Source organism: Haliotis rufescens, unplaced genomic scaffold (genome assembly GCF_023055435.1).
Source record: "Haliotis rufescens isolate VD_foot unplaced genomic scaffold, xgHalRufe1.0.p SCAF_5, whole genome shotgun sequence".
Classification (NCBI taxonomy): domain Eukaryota; kingdom Metazoa; phylum Mollusca; class Gastropoda; order Lepetellida; family Haliotidae; genus Haliotis; species Haliotis rufescens.
In genome coordinates, this window is record NW_025964223.1 from 7,148,322 (window position 1) to 7,166,673 (window position 18,352).

Below are 18,352 nucleotides of genomic sequence, written 5' to 3' on the forward strand. Positions count from 1 at the left end.
ATCATACCAGTGCTCGTGGGTTTCACCGAAGTGGTAAACGTCTGAGACCTGCATCACTTCGGGCTTTCCTCCCACATTAAGCTGACACGCCGTGATATAACTGGAATATTGTTAAAAGCGGCGTTAAAACACAACTCACTCACTCACTAGTTGTGTTAAGATGTGTAAAGTATGCGTCTATTTAGACGTGAAACACGCTTTGTATTCCAGCCGTCCCATGTTTGCGGCTGAGGAACATCGGAATCATTCGTCAACACTCGCATCCTCCCGAGAGCTATAAGAGGTTGGTCACGAACAAGACAAATGAATCTGTGAACACAATCAGCCAATTCGTCTTTACGGTTACGGAAAGGGGCGAGGTTTGCCGATTGCACGAATGCGGAGATCGACAATAACACTGCAGACTGTTCCAGGGTTGTTGCTGTTTGGAAAGTGTATACATGTGTCATTTTTAGCGAAGATGAGCTTAGGTGGAAGTGACATCAGCGTGACTGGCTCGTTGAAATCTTCAATAAGCGAGAAGGGAGAGTTTTGTGAGGAATGTTAGCTGTAACAGGTGAGACAAACTGCACCATATAGCGCATGTTCGAACTAGACTTGCCGCGGCTTCATTCATTTAGTATCATATTGAGGATAAGTTATGATGTTTGTTTGTTTGTTGTTTAACGCCGCACTCAGCAATATTTCAGCTATATGACGGCGGTCTGTAAATATTCGAGTCTTGACCAGACAATCCAGTGATTGACCTCATGAGCATCAATCCACGCAATTGGGATCGATGACATGCATCAACCGCTGGACCATGTAACTTATAAAAGTAACAAAAGACTCGCACACCAGACCTTTGGCCTTGTCTATGATTTTTTTTTTGCGATTTTTTTAATTGTTATTATTAGTTACATGGTCCTGTGCATCAACCAAGTCAGCGAGCCTGAACACCGGATCCCGTTAGTCGCCTCTTACGACAAGCACAGTCGCTATGATGTTCATCTATTTTATTACAGTGTTTTAAACACAGGCTTAGACTTGAGATTCTGATACATCTAGATACGCGTCCCTAAGTAACTTGGTTGTGTATTGCGTGAAAAACAGCAGCATCAATATTATGTAAGCATCTATCTATACACAGCAACAAAAGTTCCTGTGACAGGATATAAAACAAGAAACTGATCAAAGTACATGCACACATCTGATAGAATTTGTATTCTGACACTCCACACTTTCTTTGACTCCATCTGATCATTTCTTTGCGCAGAGACCATATAATTATTATAATAATATTATATGCGGTCTCTTATTTGCTATTTCAGATGATGGGTCAAGTGGATTTAAAGCGGAGGCCAACCTCTACCATCTGTACGTGTCCCTGTCGTGTCCATAGGCCCACCTCGCCCTTATACTTCGAGCACTGAAGGGGTTCCACGATGTCATCTCCTGTACTGTTGTGGATTGGGTGTTGAGAAATTCAATGATCAGGTACGAACATTTTCATAAAAGGTTCCAGTGTCTTTTTATTTTTGTTGTTTGACAAGATTGCAACATTTATGTGTCTCTGGGAAAGTTGGAAAATGTTTGGAAAGATAAAAACAATAGATATGATAATCTTCCAGTTGAACAGAAACAAACAAAAATGCTAGAATTAAAATTTGTATTTCAAATAAGAATCAGGTGCAATTACAATGTCGCTGTATGGCTTGTAAGACTGACAATATGAATACTGCAGTCAGGTTTGCAAGAATTGATGATAATACGATGCAGTTAAAACAAAATAAATGACTAACCACTTGGCTGTAATGAGACAGAAGTCAGTCTTGAGAAGTGAAAAAAGAAGGGATTGTTCTAACAATTCAGTATCTCTGACCCACTCCCACCCTATTCCATCAAGTAACTTTGCTACTGAAAGATTTTAAAGCAGCTCGTACAACATGATTTGTTTATTCAAGATTCAGACTCATCCTACCCTCTCTACAATCTCCGTTTACCTGTGAATATCCGGGTTAGGTCTTCAGCAACCCACGCTTGCCATAATTGGCGACTATGTTGATGAGGCGACTAACAGGATCGGGTTGTCAGGCTTGCTGACTTGGTTGATGCATGTCATCGTATCCCAATTGCGTAGATCAATACTCATGATGTCAATCACTGGATTGTCTGGTCCAGATTCGATTATTTATAGACTACTGTCATATAGCTGGAATATTGCTGATTGTGGCGTCAAACAACAAACAAACACACAAATAATCTCCATAACATCCTGGCAACCTAACCAGATATCCTAGCAACATGTACCAAACTTATACACTCACCATTACTTAACAGTTACTTAGCAACATTAGAATTTCCCCACCTCACTAACAGTGTTTACCTTCGTCATTTCTGGTATCAAGAGTTATCTCCCTTTGACTGTGAGTGCTTGTCGCTGACACTACTATTTTTCTTCCACTTGTTGTATATTTAGTCACTTGCTACATGACACGTCTTCCCAAAGCAAGGGTGGAAACTGGACTTTTCTAGTCAGTGAACTCCCTTGCTTCTGGAAGATGTACTTAACTATGCTACTCCAACTAATATTCTTTCAAAAAGCCTTCTGTTGAAACCCAATAACTGTTTTGCACAGTCATGCACACACTGCCTCCAACTTCCGACACTGCCTCATGTGTCATCACACGTGTTTGTTTACAGAGGCCCAGATGTACGCTTGACTCACTTAATGGCGCCATTTATGAAAGCTGACCCAGGTAATTTACAAGTTGTCAAAATATTACTTTATTGTAAAAAGATTTTGGTAATATTTCTTTGCAGATATTGACATGGTATACAACTAAAAATTTGCGTAAGGATAAAAAAATTTCTATATCCTTACAGATTTGCTTGGTGCATAGCTTCATTAATATGATGAAAAATTATTTCGTCTATATTTATTAACTACCACGTACCAGGTGTCTACAATGTCAGGTGGAACATTCAATTTTTATGTCCTCTACTCACTCAACATGCTCAAGGGGCTGTGGGGTAGCCTAGTGGTTAAAGCGTTTGCCCGTCACACCAAAGACCTTGGTTCGATTCCAAACGTGGGTACAATGTGTGAAGCCCATTTCTGCTGTGATATTGCTGGAATATTGCTAAAAGCGGCTTAGTCCATACTCACTCACCCACTCTACATACTGAAATCTTCAAGGAGCGTTTTACAACAAAGCATTTTTTTAGTACTTGCTAACATGCTTTACCTTACAGAAACATTTTTCTCTGTCAATCTCATTAACAACAGATCTTTGATCTCTGATTTGAGACCTCTCTGCATGAGTATCTGAGGACACCTCCAGAGGTAGCATCAGGTGGACTTTCCAATCCGCCAGTGTGTGTCATCTTCACCCAAAAGGAATGTATGTGTTCTGTGTGGGTTATCATTTGTACAAATCAAGGTGGTGAGGTGAGGTGAGGTGAGGTGAGGTGAGGTGAGGTGAGGTGAGGGGAAATGGGGTTTAACGTCGCGTCCAAGATTATTGCACTTATATAGCGACGTGCATGTACGTGTGTGTGTTTGTGTGGCTGCTTGTACTAGTCCGGACTGATGCCGATTTATAGTGCTAGCTCACTGAGATACCATGCCGCTGTTTAACCTGAATACCCCACTCAGACACAGTATACTGACTCCGAGCCGACCAGTCCTTGTTTTAGCCCCTTAATTCCGAGCGCCAGACAGGGTAACATCAAGTACCATCTTTAAACGTCTTTTGGTATGACGCGGCCGGCGATCGAACCCCAGAACTTCCGCTCTCCGGGCGGACGCTCTACCACTAGACCACGGAGGCGGTCACAAATCAAGGTGTTAAAACAACAAAGCCGAGTCATTTTAAAAATCTGACCACTGATTGGCTCAAGAACACACTGTACAGACCCCGCTGTATTCTGTGTAAACATATCCAAAGCTAGAATGATGACAGACGTGAATCTGGAGACCATTAGTGTAAACATACAGACATGCACTTTCGGTAAAGATATAATACAAAAGTCAACTTAACTCCAAAACATTATAAATATCTGTTTACACATTTAAAACCAGATTTCGACTCACATGTTAAAATCCTGCAGCGTGTTTGATTTAACACATAAATACAAATTTCTTCGCGAATTCAGCATAAAATGCAATTTTCTGCAATATAGGTACATTTCTGCACCGAGAGGGCATTTTTGCAAAATATTTCACAAACGCTGAATACAGAAGGGACTGATGGATCTTTGTTCTTGATTGGGTGGCCAAAGATTGCTTAGGGTTCACCTGCCACGACCTTCTAGGGTGTCTTCAGGCAGAGAGTTTTTGTATCCGAGTAAAATGATATCAGATTTTAATAGGATTGTCTTCTGTTTTGTCACATCAATATTTCATTCCTTACAAAGAGGGGTATCTTGTGCACCAGTGAGAAAAACATAGCCTCATCAGCTGAACCCCCCAAAATTCAAATTTAGCGCAACAACTGTTATAAGTCAACGTCAAAGCTCTGACATATTGCTGGAATGCTGCTGAGTAGGGCATTAAACAACAAACAAACAAAGATACAATGTCAAAGAATGAGAGTTATGATCGTCTCTGCGCTACCATCATTATAGGGAACCTGGTACTGGTCCCAATCATAAAAACACCACACATTGTGTGCAAAACATTTGAAAACAGTAACCATATGTTCAAAGGACAGGAAATTATCTTTTTCTAATAAGTTTCTTCTTTTAATTTTATTCAACGATAACATAAAACATGCTGGACCTTGTGTATATGTCACATCCGGGAATGCCTGGGTTTCATTCTCATTGTAATCAGATTATTAACTGTCATACCTTTCAAGACCTGTCAAGGCCTGCATTTGCCATCTTCCCAAGGCAAGGGAGTTAACTGACTGTTAAGTTTCCACCCTTGCCAAATAAGGCAGGAATTTCTGGGCTCGAGCTTAGTGCCACCAGTGGCTATTATGAGTTATGTCCTTTCTATGTCCCTCCTATTGACCAATCACATTCCACCTCTCAAACAAAATGGCGGCACCCAGTCAAGATGATCTGATAATCAAGATCTTTATTGGTATAAAATGGTTCTTACTTTGTGAAGTGCATCAAATCACGTTAGCACCTTGATGAAAAAATATATATATATGTTGACGCTAAATTGACGGTACACATCCTGCAATCGACTGAAATCTGCACGGCAGTATATGAATCAAATGTCAATTTCGATACGCAAATTTTGGTTGGACAATGCATAGACTCGTTAGTCCAGTAAAACTAAATCTCCTTAATACCAGCCTAGTTTGGCAAGGGTGGAAATAGAACTTTTATAGTCAGTTAACTCCCTTGCCTCAATAGATGGCATGTGAAAACTCTGACCACCCAATCAAAATGAAGGATTCTTTAGCCAATCAGATGTCAGCTTTCTGAAATGATTCTTCTTCAGTTCATCCCAATTCCTAAACTTCAATCTTAACAGAAGAAAACCACACAGTTTTCCCTCGACAGTCCAGTTTCAAAGCCTTGATGCTGATTGGCTGATAAGTAAGTTCACCTGATGCAACAGACCCGTGAAGATCCGGGGTAGAATAGGTCTTCAGCAACCCATAAAAGGCGACTGTGCTTGTCGTATGAGGCGACTAACGGGTTCGGGTGGCCAGGCTCGCTGACTTAGTTGATGCATATCATTGATCCCAATTGCATGGATGGATGCTCATGATGTCAATCGCTGGATTGTCTGGTCCAGACTTGATTATTCACAGACCGCGGTCATATAGCTGGAATATTGCTGAGTGCGGCGTTAAACAACAAACCAACCAACCTGATGCAAGCTCCTGTGGAGAATTTATCAGATCTATGCACATCATATTGGTGTAACAGATCTGGTTTTTATAAGAATGGACTTGGTTAACAATTTACCATGTTGTGTAAAGACAAAGTGGAGACAACTCTCATGTATGAAGCATTCCTAAAATGCCCAATGTACTTTTGCAAATCTAAAATTTTCAAATACACCAAGTGGCTGGGTTCCACATGATCACTGATTTCTTTCCTTGTGTTCACCAGTTGGAAAGTGATGATCTGAATTCCAGTATATTGTTGTGAATGTCATTTAATAGTATTCTTATATTGGTTTACAAAAGAATTGTGTTAGCAGTGCTCCCTTTTACCGGTAATTACCGGTTTTTAACCGTAAAAATTAGGCTTGGACCGTTTGTTCATGTGACTGCCAGTCTCTGTGGACCGGCAAATAAAGTAACTCATAAATCTCTGTTGTTGAACAAAACATTGGCAATATTGATGTTTGAATATGTTATGAATGAAGTCAGCTTGTCTGTTACCATGAGGGTCTGTTTTTAGTGTAAGGAATTAACATTTCGCTTTCTTTCAAGGTTAAATATATATTTGTTGTGACTTTGTCTCGAAATATTCAAACAAAAAAGAAAAAATTGTAACTGAACTTTGTGTGAGTGACGTGTTGATCTAACTAAGTTACTTCAGAGATGACATCTTTGCATTATACATGATGTTGAAAGAATGAAAACCAGGTAAATTCATGCGTTTTTTTATATGTTGAAAGTTGGGACTGACAAAAATTAGAGGGGACTGGTAATTGTCAGAGTTACCAGTCTGCCGGGACCGGCAGATATAAGGCCAGCAGGAACACTGGTCAGGTGACTTCATGAGTTTAGTGTGGGTGCTTTGTATGTGTACTTAAAGGGCAAGTTCACACGGAAATGAACCTATTTTTCTTGTACTTTTTCCACATTAAAAGTGTTAACATAGAAGTGTCATAGACAAAAATATAAAAATATCACAATTAATCAACATAATTTTCGCATTAAAGCTATTTATATTTTTCACATTTACCAAGTGTTCTATTTCCATAACAAAAACACCATGGCTTATGCCCCTTGCAATATGACGTCATTGGTGCCAATTGATAAACATTATGACGTCATCATGCTTGGTTAGAGCCGCTTCACGTGGTGTAGGTACATGTGTGTAATTCTTGCGTCTCAGATGCCAGCTAGCATAGTGTTATGCTGAGTCACCACTGCGCCGGGGTGTGTCGTAGGCCATGTTGTTTTACCGCAAACTGGTACTTGATATCTTTTGCGTTGAGAATAGACAGGGACCCAGTTGAATTGGCACCAATTACATCATAATCTAAGGGGGATAACTCAGGCCTGTTTAGCTCGAAAAACGAAGGCCTCATAACGGCATATCATTTTCACACTATTGTGAGCTTCCTACTTTCACTGTGAAAAAATGAGTGTATATTTACAAACACAGATACTAACTAATTCTAAAATTGCGTTTTGTTTAGAAAACGAAAGAAAGTAACTTTTGCGTGTACACTTCCCCTTTAAGGCTCATTTTCAGTGGGATATCCCTTTAAGTTGTTTACATGTTGAATTACCAATTCCTATCATTTTTACCTTATTGAAGTGTCCTAAAATCACTTGACCTTCTCCCACGATTCAAGAGATACGATTAACTGCCGTATTGTGGGGGTTGTGTCTGTGGCATTTTGATATGCCTTAATTAACATGGTTGGACCTGATCCGTTTCTTTTCCTGTTTACAGACAATCCCTGCTAAAGTTTGAAAACAGATGGGCTTTCTGCAAAATGGTTTCAGTGTCACACCAGCATGTCTCATCTTTGTTGTAATGGTTTCAGATTGTGTATGCTTATTTCATTCAGTTAGGATACAACGTACTATGTAATCTATGGAGAGCTATGTTACCTGTGGATTTGATGGTGTTAAATTAATTAAATTTGGAACTATATGTGCAGTGTTAGGTTTCAAATGTACAATCTAAAGCTCTACATTGAAAACACAGTGTTTCAATCTTCATTTTACCATGGCAACATTGAATGCACACACTTTGGTGTAAACAAAGAGAATGCATTTCAATATCGGTATACTGTCCTCTCATGTACCAGAGGCCTGGGAGGTGTACACCATAGCTAATCTGTACATAATTATTTAGTCGATTTTACAGTGGATGATCATTTGTGTTCAAAATCACCCAGCTATAGGTATCAAATCTCACATCCTAAATAAAAGTGTGTACTGAAATAATCTATTTAGTGAAACATGGATCGAATGTCAATTTCGATATGTGATTTTGGTTGGACTTTGCATAGACTCGTTAGTCCAGCAAAACTAAAACTCCATAATACCAGCCTAGTTTGGCAAGGGTGGAAACAGAACTTTTATAGTCAGTTAACTCCCTTGCCTCAATAGATTGCATGTGAAAACTCTGACCACCCAATCAAAATGAAGGATTCTTTAGCCAATCAGATGTCAGCTTTCTGAAATGATTCTTCTTCAGTTCACCCCAATTACTAAATTTCAATCTTAACAGAAGAAAACCACACAGTTTTCCCTCGACAGTCCAGTTTCAAAGCCTTGATACTGTTTGGCTGATAAGTAAGTTTACCTGATGCAACAGACCCGTGAAGATCCGGGGTGGAATAGGTCTTCAGCAACCCATGCCTGCCGTAAAAGGCGACTATGCTTGTCATATGAGGCGACTAACAGGATTGGGTGGCCAGGCTCGCTGACTTGGTTGATGCATGTCATTGATCCCAATTGCATGGATCGATGCTCATGATGTCAATCGCTGGATTGTCTGGTCCAGACTCGATTATTCACAGACCGCGGTCATATAGCTGGAATATTGCTGATTGCGGCTTTAAACAACAAACCAACCAACCCGATGCAACCTCCTGTGGAGAATTTATCAGATCTATACGCATCATTTGGTGTAACAGATCTGGTTTTAATAAGAATGGACTTGGTTAACAATTTACCATGTTGTGTAAAGACAAAGTGGAGACAACTCTTATGTATGAAGCATTCCTAAAATGCCCAATGTACTTTTGCAAATCTAAAATTTTCAAATACACCTAGTGGCTGGGTTCCACATGATCACTGATTTCTTTCCTTGTGTTCATCAGTTGGAAAGTGATGATCTGAATTCCAGTATATTGTTGTGAATGTCATTTAATAGTGGATGGGTATTCTTATATTTGTTTACAAAAGAATTGTGTTAGCAGTGCTCCCTTTTACCGGTAATTACCAGTTTTTAACCTAAAAAATTAGGCTTGGACCGTTTATTCATGTGACTGCCAGTCTCTGTGGACCGGCAAATAAAGTAACTCATAAATCTCTGTTGTTGAACAAAACATTGGCGATATTGATGTTTGATTATGTTATGAATGAAGTCAGCTTGTCTGTTACCATGAGGGTCTGTTTTTAGTGTAAGGAATTAACATTTCGCTTTCTTTCAAGGTTAAATATATATTTGTTGCGACTTTGTCTCGAAATATTCAAACAAAAAAGAAAAAATTGTAACTGAACTTTGTGTGAATGACGTGTTGATCTAACTAAGTTACTTCAGAGATGATATCACTGCATTATACATGATGTTGAAAGAATGAAAACAAGGTTAGTTCATGCGGGTTTTTTTGTTGAAAGTTGGGACTGACAAAAATTAGAGGGGACTGGTAATTGTCAGAGTTACCAGTCCGCCGGGACCGGCAGATATAAAGCAAGCATGAACACTGGTCAGGTGACTTCATGAGTTTAGTGTGGGTGCTTTGTATGTGTACTCAAGGCTCATTTTCAGTGGGATATCCCTTTAAGTTGTTCACATGTTGAATTACCAATTCCTATCATTTTGACCTTATTGAAGTGTCCTAAAATCACTTTATCTTCACCCACGATTCAAGAGATACGATAAACTGACGTGTTGTGGGGCATGTGTCCGTGGCATTTTGATATGCCTTAATTAACATGGTTAGACCTGATCCGTCTCTTGTCCTGTTTACAGACAATCCCTGCTAAAGTTTGAAAACAGATGGGCTTTCTGCAAAATGGTTTCAGTATCACACCAGCATGTCTCATCTTTGTTGTAATGGTTTCAGATTTTGTATGCTTATTTCATTCAGTTAGGATAGAAACATACTATGTAATCAATGGAGAGCTATGTTACCTGTGTGTAGCAGGACGTGGAGTCACATCCTTACCTTGTCAATTTGCTGACGGGTTAACCTCTTTGGTCATGTGGACAAAGCGTCCAACCTCTGATCAGGTCCGTGGTTCGAACCCCATCATGGGACCCCGGAACTTTTATGGCTGCTACATGTGGATTTGATGGTGTTAAATTAATTAAATTTGGAACTTTATGTGCAGCATTAGGTTTCAAATGTCCAATCTAAAGCTCTACATTGAAAACACAGTGTTTCAATCTTCATTTTACCATGGCAACATTGAATGCACACACTTTGGTGTTAACAAAGAGAATGCATTTCAATATCGGTATACTGTCCTCTCATGTACCAGAGGCCTGGGAGGTGTACACCATAGCTAATCTGTACATAATTATTTAGTCGATATTTTACAGTGGATGATCATTTGTGTTCAAAATCACCCAGCTATAGGTATCAAATCTCACATCCTAAATAAAAGTGTGTACTGAAATAATCTATTGCGTGAAACACGGACCTAACTAAAATGTGAACTTTTAAATAAAAAATATACTACCAGAGGCCTTTAAATCCTGTCCAAGAAAAGTGGAAATTCCATTTGTATAACTGGTATATATTACCGGTAATCCTATAATCACTGACTTTCCCATGAATTAAGTAAAAAACAAAAGAGGCTGTGCAAATGTTTCTCAGATGTAACCATAGTAATGACAGCTTTTATTGTTAAACTGTTAGGAAGGGTCCACTGAAAGATGGGGGGCAGAAATTTGAAGAAGTCTTAAGGTTAAAGTACTTGAGGATTGGTCCATTGTTGGAAGAAACCATTCTCCAAGGTATGCCAGGTATGAATGCAGATGTAGGTGAAGTGACCCGTCAGAAAGAAGTCACCTAGTTCTCAAGCTTTAGGCCGTCAACAGGATGGAACAGTCCACTCACTCGGCCATTATCCTACCAGGATATGAATTATTCATTAAAGTGGACTCTTCCTTCTGATAAACATGGTATTGGCCACCTCTCCTCAGAAATGTTTAATATATTCCCGAGAGATATAACGTTATGTTGTACATGATAAGTAGAAGACCAATCCCAGCGACTTTTGAACGTTTAATGATACCTATAGGGCGGAGGGGGCAATCCTCCCCCAAAACCTGTTAAGAAGAGGTAATATGTAACGCAAGCCTCGTTCATTCTGTTATCAACCAATCAGGAAACAGTAGTCCATTTTAGGGTGTGGCCTAAACTTTTTCCAGTTTATGGATTTTGTTGGTTTGATGTTTAATGCTGCACTCAACAATATTCCAGCTATCCAGCTATATGACGGCAGTCTGTAATCAATCAAATCTGGACAAGAAAATCCAGTGATTGATAGGATGAGCATCGATCCATACATTTGGGATACGATGACATGCATCAACCAAGTCAGCTAGCTTGACCACCCGATCCGTTACTCACCTCATAAGACATACATGGGTTGCTGAATACCAATTCTAACCTGGATCTTCACAGGTTCGGTTTATGGAAACATATACGCAAAAATAATTGTTTGGTTAGGCAATCATGCCACAGAATCACTTGCAATATATTTGTTATCTAATATTGCAAAAATTCCTGAAAAGTTCATGTTAGCTAATCGGCCATGATTCCATATGCACCAAGCATAGGAGGATCTATAGTGAGTTAAAGACTCTTACATCAACTGTTGGAGCTTATTGCTATAGTTATTGTAATATTTCCTTTTTTACACAACAATTCTATTCATTTGTACATATCATATGAAGTCTTACAATTGAACTGACATGAATCATCTGAGTGGGTAAGGGAGTATGGTTTTACGCCACGTTTAGCAATATTCCAGCAATATCACGGCAGGGGACACCAGAAATGGGCTTCACACATTGTACCCATGTCGGGAATCGAACCCAGGTCTTTGGCATGACAAGCGAACACTTTAACCACTAGGCTACCCGACCACCCTACATGAACCGTCTGAGTCTCACTAAAACCACTCTTTCAATACACACAGTACTTAAGAATGTGAGATTCTATATCTTTAGCGTGGGGGTGTTTTGAACATTGACATGATTCTTTTGTCAGAAGCGTAGGCAGGTTGCTGGCTGTTCATGGTACATCTGGGTACTACTCTTATCTTCAAGGATCATCCCATGAGTTGAGCAGAAAACTAAAGAAAATGTGACCAATATTTCATTGATCATGCTGATGTAACCATAGTAATTGTTAGGAAGAGTCCACTGAGTGGTAGGGTACAGACTTTTGTTTTAGGATTGGTCCATTGTTGGAAGAAACCATTCTCCAAGGTATGTCAGGTATGGATCCAGATGTAGGTGAAGTGACCTAGCTGTCAGAAAGAAGTCACCTAGTTCTCAAGCTTTAGGCCGTCAACAGGATGGAACAGTCCACTCACTCTGCCATTATCCTACCAGGATATGAATTATTGATTAAAGTGGACTCTTCCTTGTGATAAACATGGTATTGGCAACCTCTTCTCAGAAATGTCACAAAGAGGACACTTCCGTGTGATTAACATGGTATTGGCCACCGCTTCTCAGAAATGTCACAAAGAGGACACTTCCGTGTGATAAACATAGTATTGGCCAACTCTCCTCAGAAATGTCTATCATTTTCCATAGATAATGGACTACCGTCAGTTTCTGTATTGATTTAATCTGTATCAGTATTGTTGTCTTCATGCCTTGTTGGTGTGCCCTTGTCCTGGTGATGGTACTGAGGTGATGAAGATAGTCATGATAATACTCTAGTGACATTGATTGTCATCATGATACGGTGGTTAGGATAAAATACACATGATGATCATTGTATAGTGATGTTGATTATCATTGAAATAATGTAGTGATGATGATAATGATGATACACTACTATAGTGATGTTGATTCAGAATGATGCTGATTATCATCAATACTATGGTGATGATTATGATAATCATTATAATGCTTTGGTGATGATAATCATGATAATACTCTGGTGATAATCATGATAATGCTTTGGTGATGATAATCATGATAATACTCTGGTGATGATACTCATGATAATGCTTTGGTGATGATAATCATGATAATACTCTGGTGATGATAATCATGATAATGCTTTGGTGATGATAATCATGATAATACTCTGGCTATGATAATCATTATAATAATCTGGTGATGATAATCATGATAATGCTTTGGTGATGATAATCATGATGATACTCTGGATATGATAATCATGATAATACTCTGGTGATAATCATGATAATGCTTTGGTGATGATAATCATGATAATACTCTGGTGATGATAATCATGATAATGCTTTGGTGATGATAATCATGATAATACTCTGGCTATGATAATCATTATAATACTCTGGTGATGATAATCATGATAATGCTTAGGTGATGATACTCTGGATATGATAATCATGACAATACTCTGGTGATGATAATCATGATAATGCTTTGGTGATGATAATCATGATAATACTCTGGCTATGATAATCATTATAATACTCTGGTGATGATAATCATTATAATACTCTGGTGATGATAATCATTTTACTCTGGTGATGTTGATTATTGGGTTGATTATCATGATAATACTATGGTGATGATGATAATAATGATGCTTTGGTGATGATAATCATGATAATACTATGATGATGTTGCTTATGGAGTTGATAATCATTATCAGATAATACAATATTGATGTTGAATATCATAATAGTTCAGTGATGTTGATTATTATCATAATACTATGGTGATGATGATAATCATGATAATGCTTTGTTGATGATAATCATGATGATGTTGATTATCACGATACTACGGTAGTGCAGATTATCACTTTAATACTCCGGTGATGTTGATTATCATGATTCTCTGGTGGTGATTACCTTAATTCTATCAGGATTATCGTAATACTTCTATGGTGATGTTGATAATGATAATAGTTCTATATAGTGGTGTTGATTATCACAATACTATGGGAATGGTAATCATGATACTATGGTGATACTTTACTATGATAATAAAGATAATGCTATAGTGATGGTAATAATCCTGATAATGGTAGTCATGGTGATATCACGATAGATTAGTGTTCATGGTAGTTCTGGGGTATTTGTGATAGTATGAAAAGCAAGGTAACAGTATCATGACTTACATTATTTATTTTTAGATGGAACAATATCTTTAATTTGAAAATTAACAGCTGTTAATGATTTCCTAATTTCAAATAGTCATCAAAATAGGCCAAACAAAATCCACTCTATAACAGTTAATAAAACAATGGTTTTAATATCAACAAGACAACTATTCCACTCCCTGCTATAAAGGATCATAAAGATCATGTACGCCTACAATATTTCTTCAAAACATCACATCCTGACTGTCATGTCACTACCAATATAGCTCATCTGACACAGTTGACAACAAACGCTATATCTGTCGCCAAGTCCGGCTACACTACGGGTCAGGTCACCTTGATAGAGTAGGTAAACTGGTCCTGGAAGAGTTGCGAACACTCACACCAATGGTCAGTGCAGCATGTACTGTTAGCTGTCTGTGACCCAGGTCACCAGGGGCTTAGTGCAGTCCTAGTTCACGCTGAGTACGGCTGCCCTGGCCCCATATGGCAAACCAGTGCAGCCGTTCCACCGACCGTTGACCTCTTTATGTTCGCAGGGGGTTGAATTAAAGCGTAATGACATTCATGGTCACAAGGTCATGTAGAAGGTCACACCAAGGGTTCAACCAAATCGCAGGGCAGGTTGACACTTGAGACTCAGTTCAAAGAGGACAAGGAAGAGGCCATTGCGGATTGAGATATTTGAGTACTGCATCCTGTTCCCCCTATGTTATAATAGACTGTTCTTGTCACTGTTGTATATCATGTAGTGATTATGGTCTAGTGTGTGGGAGAGTCTATGTGTGGATGTAATATGCTACTTGGAAGAGTCCAGTAATTGACAGATATTATTGTTGTGATGACATATGACATTTATACACAGACTGTTGGAAGTCCTGTGTGTGTCTAATTGAAAATGATTCAGTTACTGGTAGGTGTGAAGAAAATGATAGTCAGTGAAATACAGTATGAAAGAAATGTTTTCAGCAATCTTGAATGTCTGTTTGGAAAAAAACATTGGGCAAGTTATAAAAACATTGATTAAGATATGCCAGTGTTTTGACACCCACATGCAAAATGAATTTAAATGAATACAAAACTGTTTAAACCTTCATTGTTTGTGAGTCAGTTTAATCTTAGCAACTAAAAATGAACCGGTTTTGAAACTTTATTTTGTGATGATGATGATGATGGTGATTATTATGATGATGATGGTGATTATGATGATGATGGTGATTATGATGATGATGGTGATTATGATGATGGTGATTATGATGATGATGTACAGCCACAAAATGAGAATTGTAAAGATCAATACAATCAGGTGCTTGACATTTGTTGTTGCTCTGTGACATCGGACTGTGACATCACGCTTGCTGCTCGACTCCTGTCTGGAGTATATTCTTACCAATATGGAGGCGTGAAGACTGTGTGGGCTATGTTCATTTTCTCAAGGATGAAGTGTTTATTTGATATTGAGAGTATGTCGGTCTACAATATTGCATTGTTCTTACTGTTTTTAGAATATTATTGACAAAATTATAATTTGAGGTTTTGAAGGAAACAACATACAGAGTTAAGCTAATTGTCATTGATTTGTAAATTTAAAGACTTAACCAGAAGCACTTCACACTTTCATGATCAAGAATGTCTGCTTATGTTGTCATGGTGGAAGGGAGCTATGGTTACTCTGTGTTCAAGAAGTATTAAATAATGATTTTATACCTGCACATTTTCAAAGATTTGTTTAGTTCCAAATGAAATTTAAAGGCATCAAATTTTAACTTTGCCTTGTGTAATTATCCTAAATATTTTCGATTTGTTTTTCTTGATCAGAAGTATTAAGAAAAAAACAGCAACTCAAATCGTGCAAGACCCAGGGTTGATGAAACAGCAACGCTTTCGTTTCAGTTGAGGGTAACCGGATCTTGGGTTTGAATCCCAAATTCATCCCACATATAATTGGCATAACCATACCTTGCTTGTGGTTTCATAGCAACGACCGGCATCACTTTGGCTCATCCTGTCACACATAACTACTGACACATCATGATGTTAGTTATCACCTTGGCTACACCGAACCCACCCACTCACGCTTGTCTTGTGACCTTCACCTCTGCTGGTTTCGGCATAGTGACAGGGCGTCATGCAGCCGCAACCCAATAGCGGTAGTTGTGTTTCTGTATAGATTTCTCTATGGATGTGTTCCAGCTTGGATGACCTACAATATTATACTCTTTAAATAGTTGGCCATGTCGGATGTGATGTTATTTATCATCTGTTGTCCGCTTCTCGTAGAGTAAACCACTCCAAAATTTTAAAGGAAAAATGATGAAAAAATCATTTATTTCATATGGCAGACTTAATGCAAGTAATGTGTAATCAGACAAAATAATGGAAAGTTCTTTAGAGCTCGTGTTGATCATGGCACGAGATAATGATGTCATAGACACTAACGAAACCAAATTAACTGCAAATCAAACTTGCCCACCTCCCTGTATAGGCCCGAGGTGAGGTGAGGTGAGGTGAGGTGAGGTGAGGTGAGGTGAGGTGAGGTGAAATGGGGTTTAACATCGCATCCAAGATTATTGCACGTATATAGCGATGTGCAAGTACGTGTGTGTGTATGTGTGGTTGCTTGTACTAGTCCAGACTGATGCCGATTTATAGTGCTAGCTCACTGAGGTACATGCCGCAGTTTAACATGAATACCCCACTCAGACACAGTGTACTGACTCCGAGCCGACCAGTCAGCTTAATGTGGGAGGAAAGCCCGAAGTGATGCTGGTCTTAGAAGTTTACCACTTCGGTGAAACCCAGGAGCACGGGTATGGTGCTGACAAACCTAGAAACATAATCAGGGCGAATGGGGATTCAAACCCACAATTATAGGTTTCTGGCATGCCCAAGGTTTGCAACTCTGCACAGCGAATCGCGGCGCTTTAGACGACTGGGCCACCCGTGCCCCTCGTGAGTAGGAGAGATGCTCAGGTCAGAACTAAAGAAACCATAGCAACAAGCCCTTAAATTGGGGTAGAATGGAGACAAAATGAAGATATTGTATGGAGATATTGGTTTCCTAATTATGACCTCTGACCTTCTCCATTTTGCAGCCCGATCAACAACGGAGTGTACCGCTGTGGGTTTGCACGGAGCCAGGAGGCGTACGACAGCGCTGTCACTGAACCATTCCAGGGACTGTGTAAGATAAAGCAACAAGTTGTGCAGAAGAAAAGTACACTTTCTTAATTTACGCCTTCATGGGAAGTCCAAGTTAGAATAGGTCCCCAGCAACCTCTGTTTGTCATAAGAGGTGACCAAATGGATAGGGTGGTCAGACTCGGGGACTTTGTTGACTGTGCCTTTATACATGTATACTCCGGCGACGGATTGGATCCTTGCTCAAAACATCCGACACTGGTTTGGCGTTGGACTCGAAACAGTCTCTGTGTCCAATATGAATGCCCAAGGCTAGTGTTTCACACAGGGATCACAGCACTGCAACAGCTTATGTTTGACCGTTCCGACACTCTGATTGATTTGACAGCGCCAGCCACAGAGTGATCACAGCACTGCAACAGCTTATGTTTGACCGTTCCGACACTCTGATTGATTTTGACAGCGCCAGCCAGAGTGATCACAGTCTGATGGGTGTTGAAGGGGACACAGGTCAGTATGTGGGCATCTTATGATGGGCCATCCAATCCTTTCAGTCGCCTTGTATGACAGGCCTAGGATGCAGGAGACCAACTGGGTATTCTGTCGGAATCGCCACAGGTCTGAACACTCACAATATAGTGCACAATATAGTACGTTTGATGTGAAGAAACACACACATTTCCAAGAGAACTAATTGCATAAGCTTGTGAGATTAGAACTGTATTGAACTAGAAGATACATTATGCAGTTCATGTCAATGATGATGTTTCTCTCTGATGGTGGATTCCGTGAAGGGGCGAAAGAATATTAATACAACACACCGCTGAGTATCAGGAATAATACCAATAAAACATGTTGATGAACATATTAAGTGTTGTATTTTGTTTTATAGTTGCAATGGATAGAATTATCATTAAACCGCCCGTATGTTATCAGAAATGAGTGGGACACTGTAGCTTGATAATGCCCTCATATTGCTTGACGACGGGCCATTATACAACAAAAATGTCATCTGGAATCTTCAAGAACAGCTATTGACTAATCCAGCATGGAGTG

At 39.3% G+C, this 18,352-nt stretch overlaps 1 long non-coding RNA gene across 3 annotated transcripts; it reads left to right on the forward strand.

Moving 5' to 3' along the window:
• The first annotated feature begins 365 nt into the window (after positions 1-365).
• LOC124116564 lies at positions 366-18,163 on the forward strand. 3 transcript variants are annotated; one of them, XR_006858124.2, is made up of 4 exons: positions 366-556; positions 1,311-1,476; positions 2,683-2,738; positions 17,251-18,163. It is a non-coding gene; the product is annotated as an uncharacterized LOC124116564 (long non-coding RNA). The 3 variants fall into 3 exon arrangements; XR_007218370.1 differs by lacking the exon at positions 2,683-2,738; XR_006858123.2 differs by lacking the exons at positions 366-556; positions 1,311-1,476; positions 2,683-2,738 and adding an exon at positions 14,862-15,068.
• The last annotated feature ends 189 nt before the right edge of the window (positions 18,164-18,352 follow it).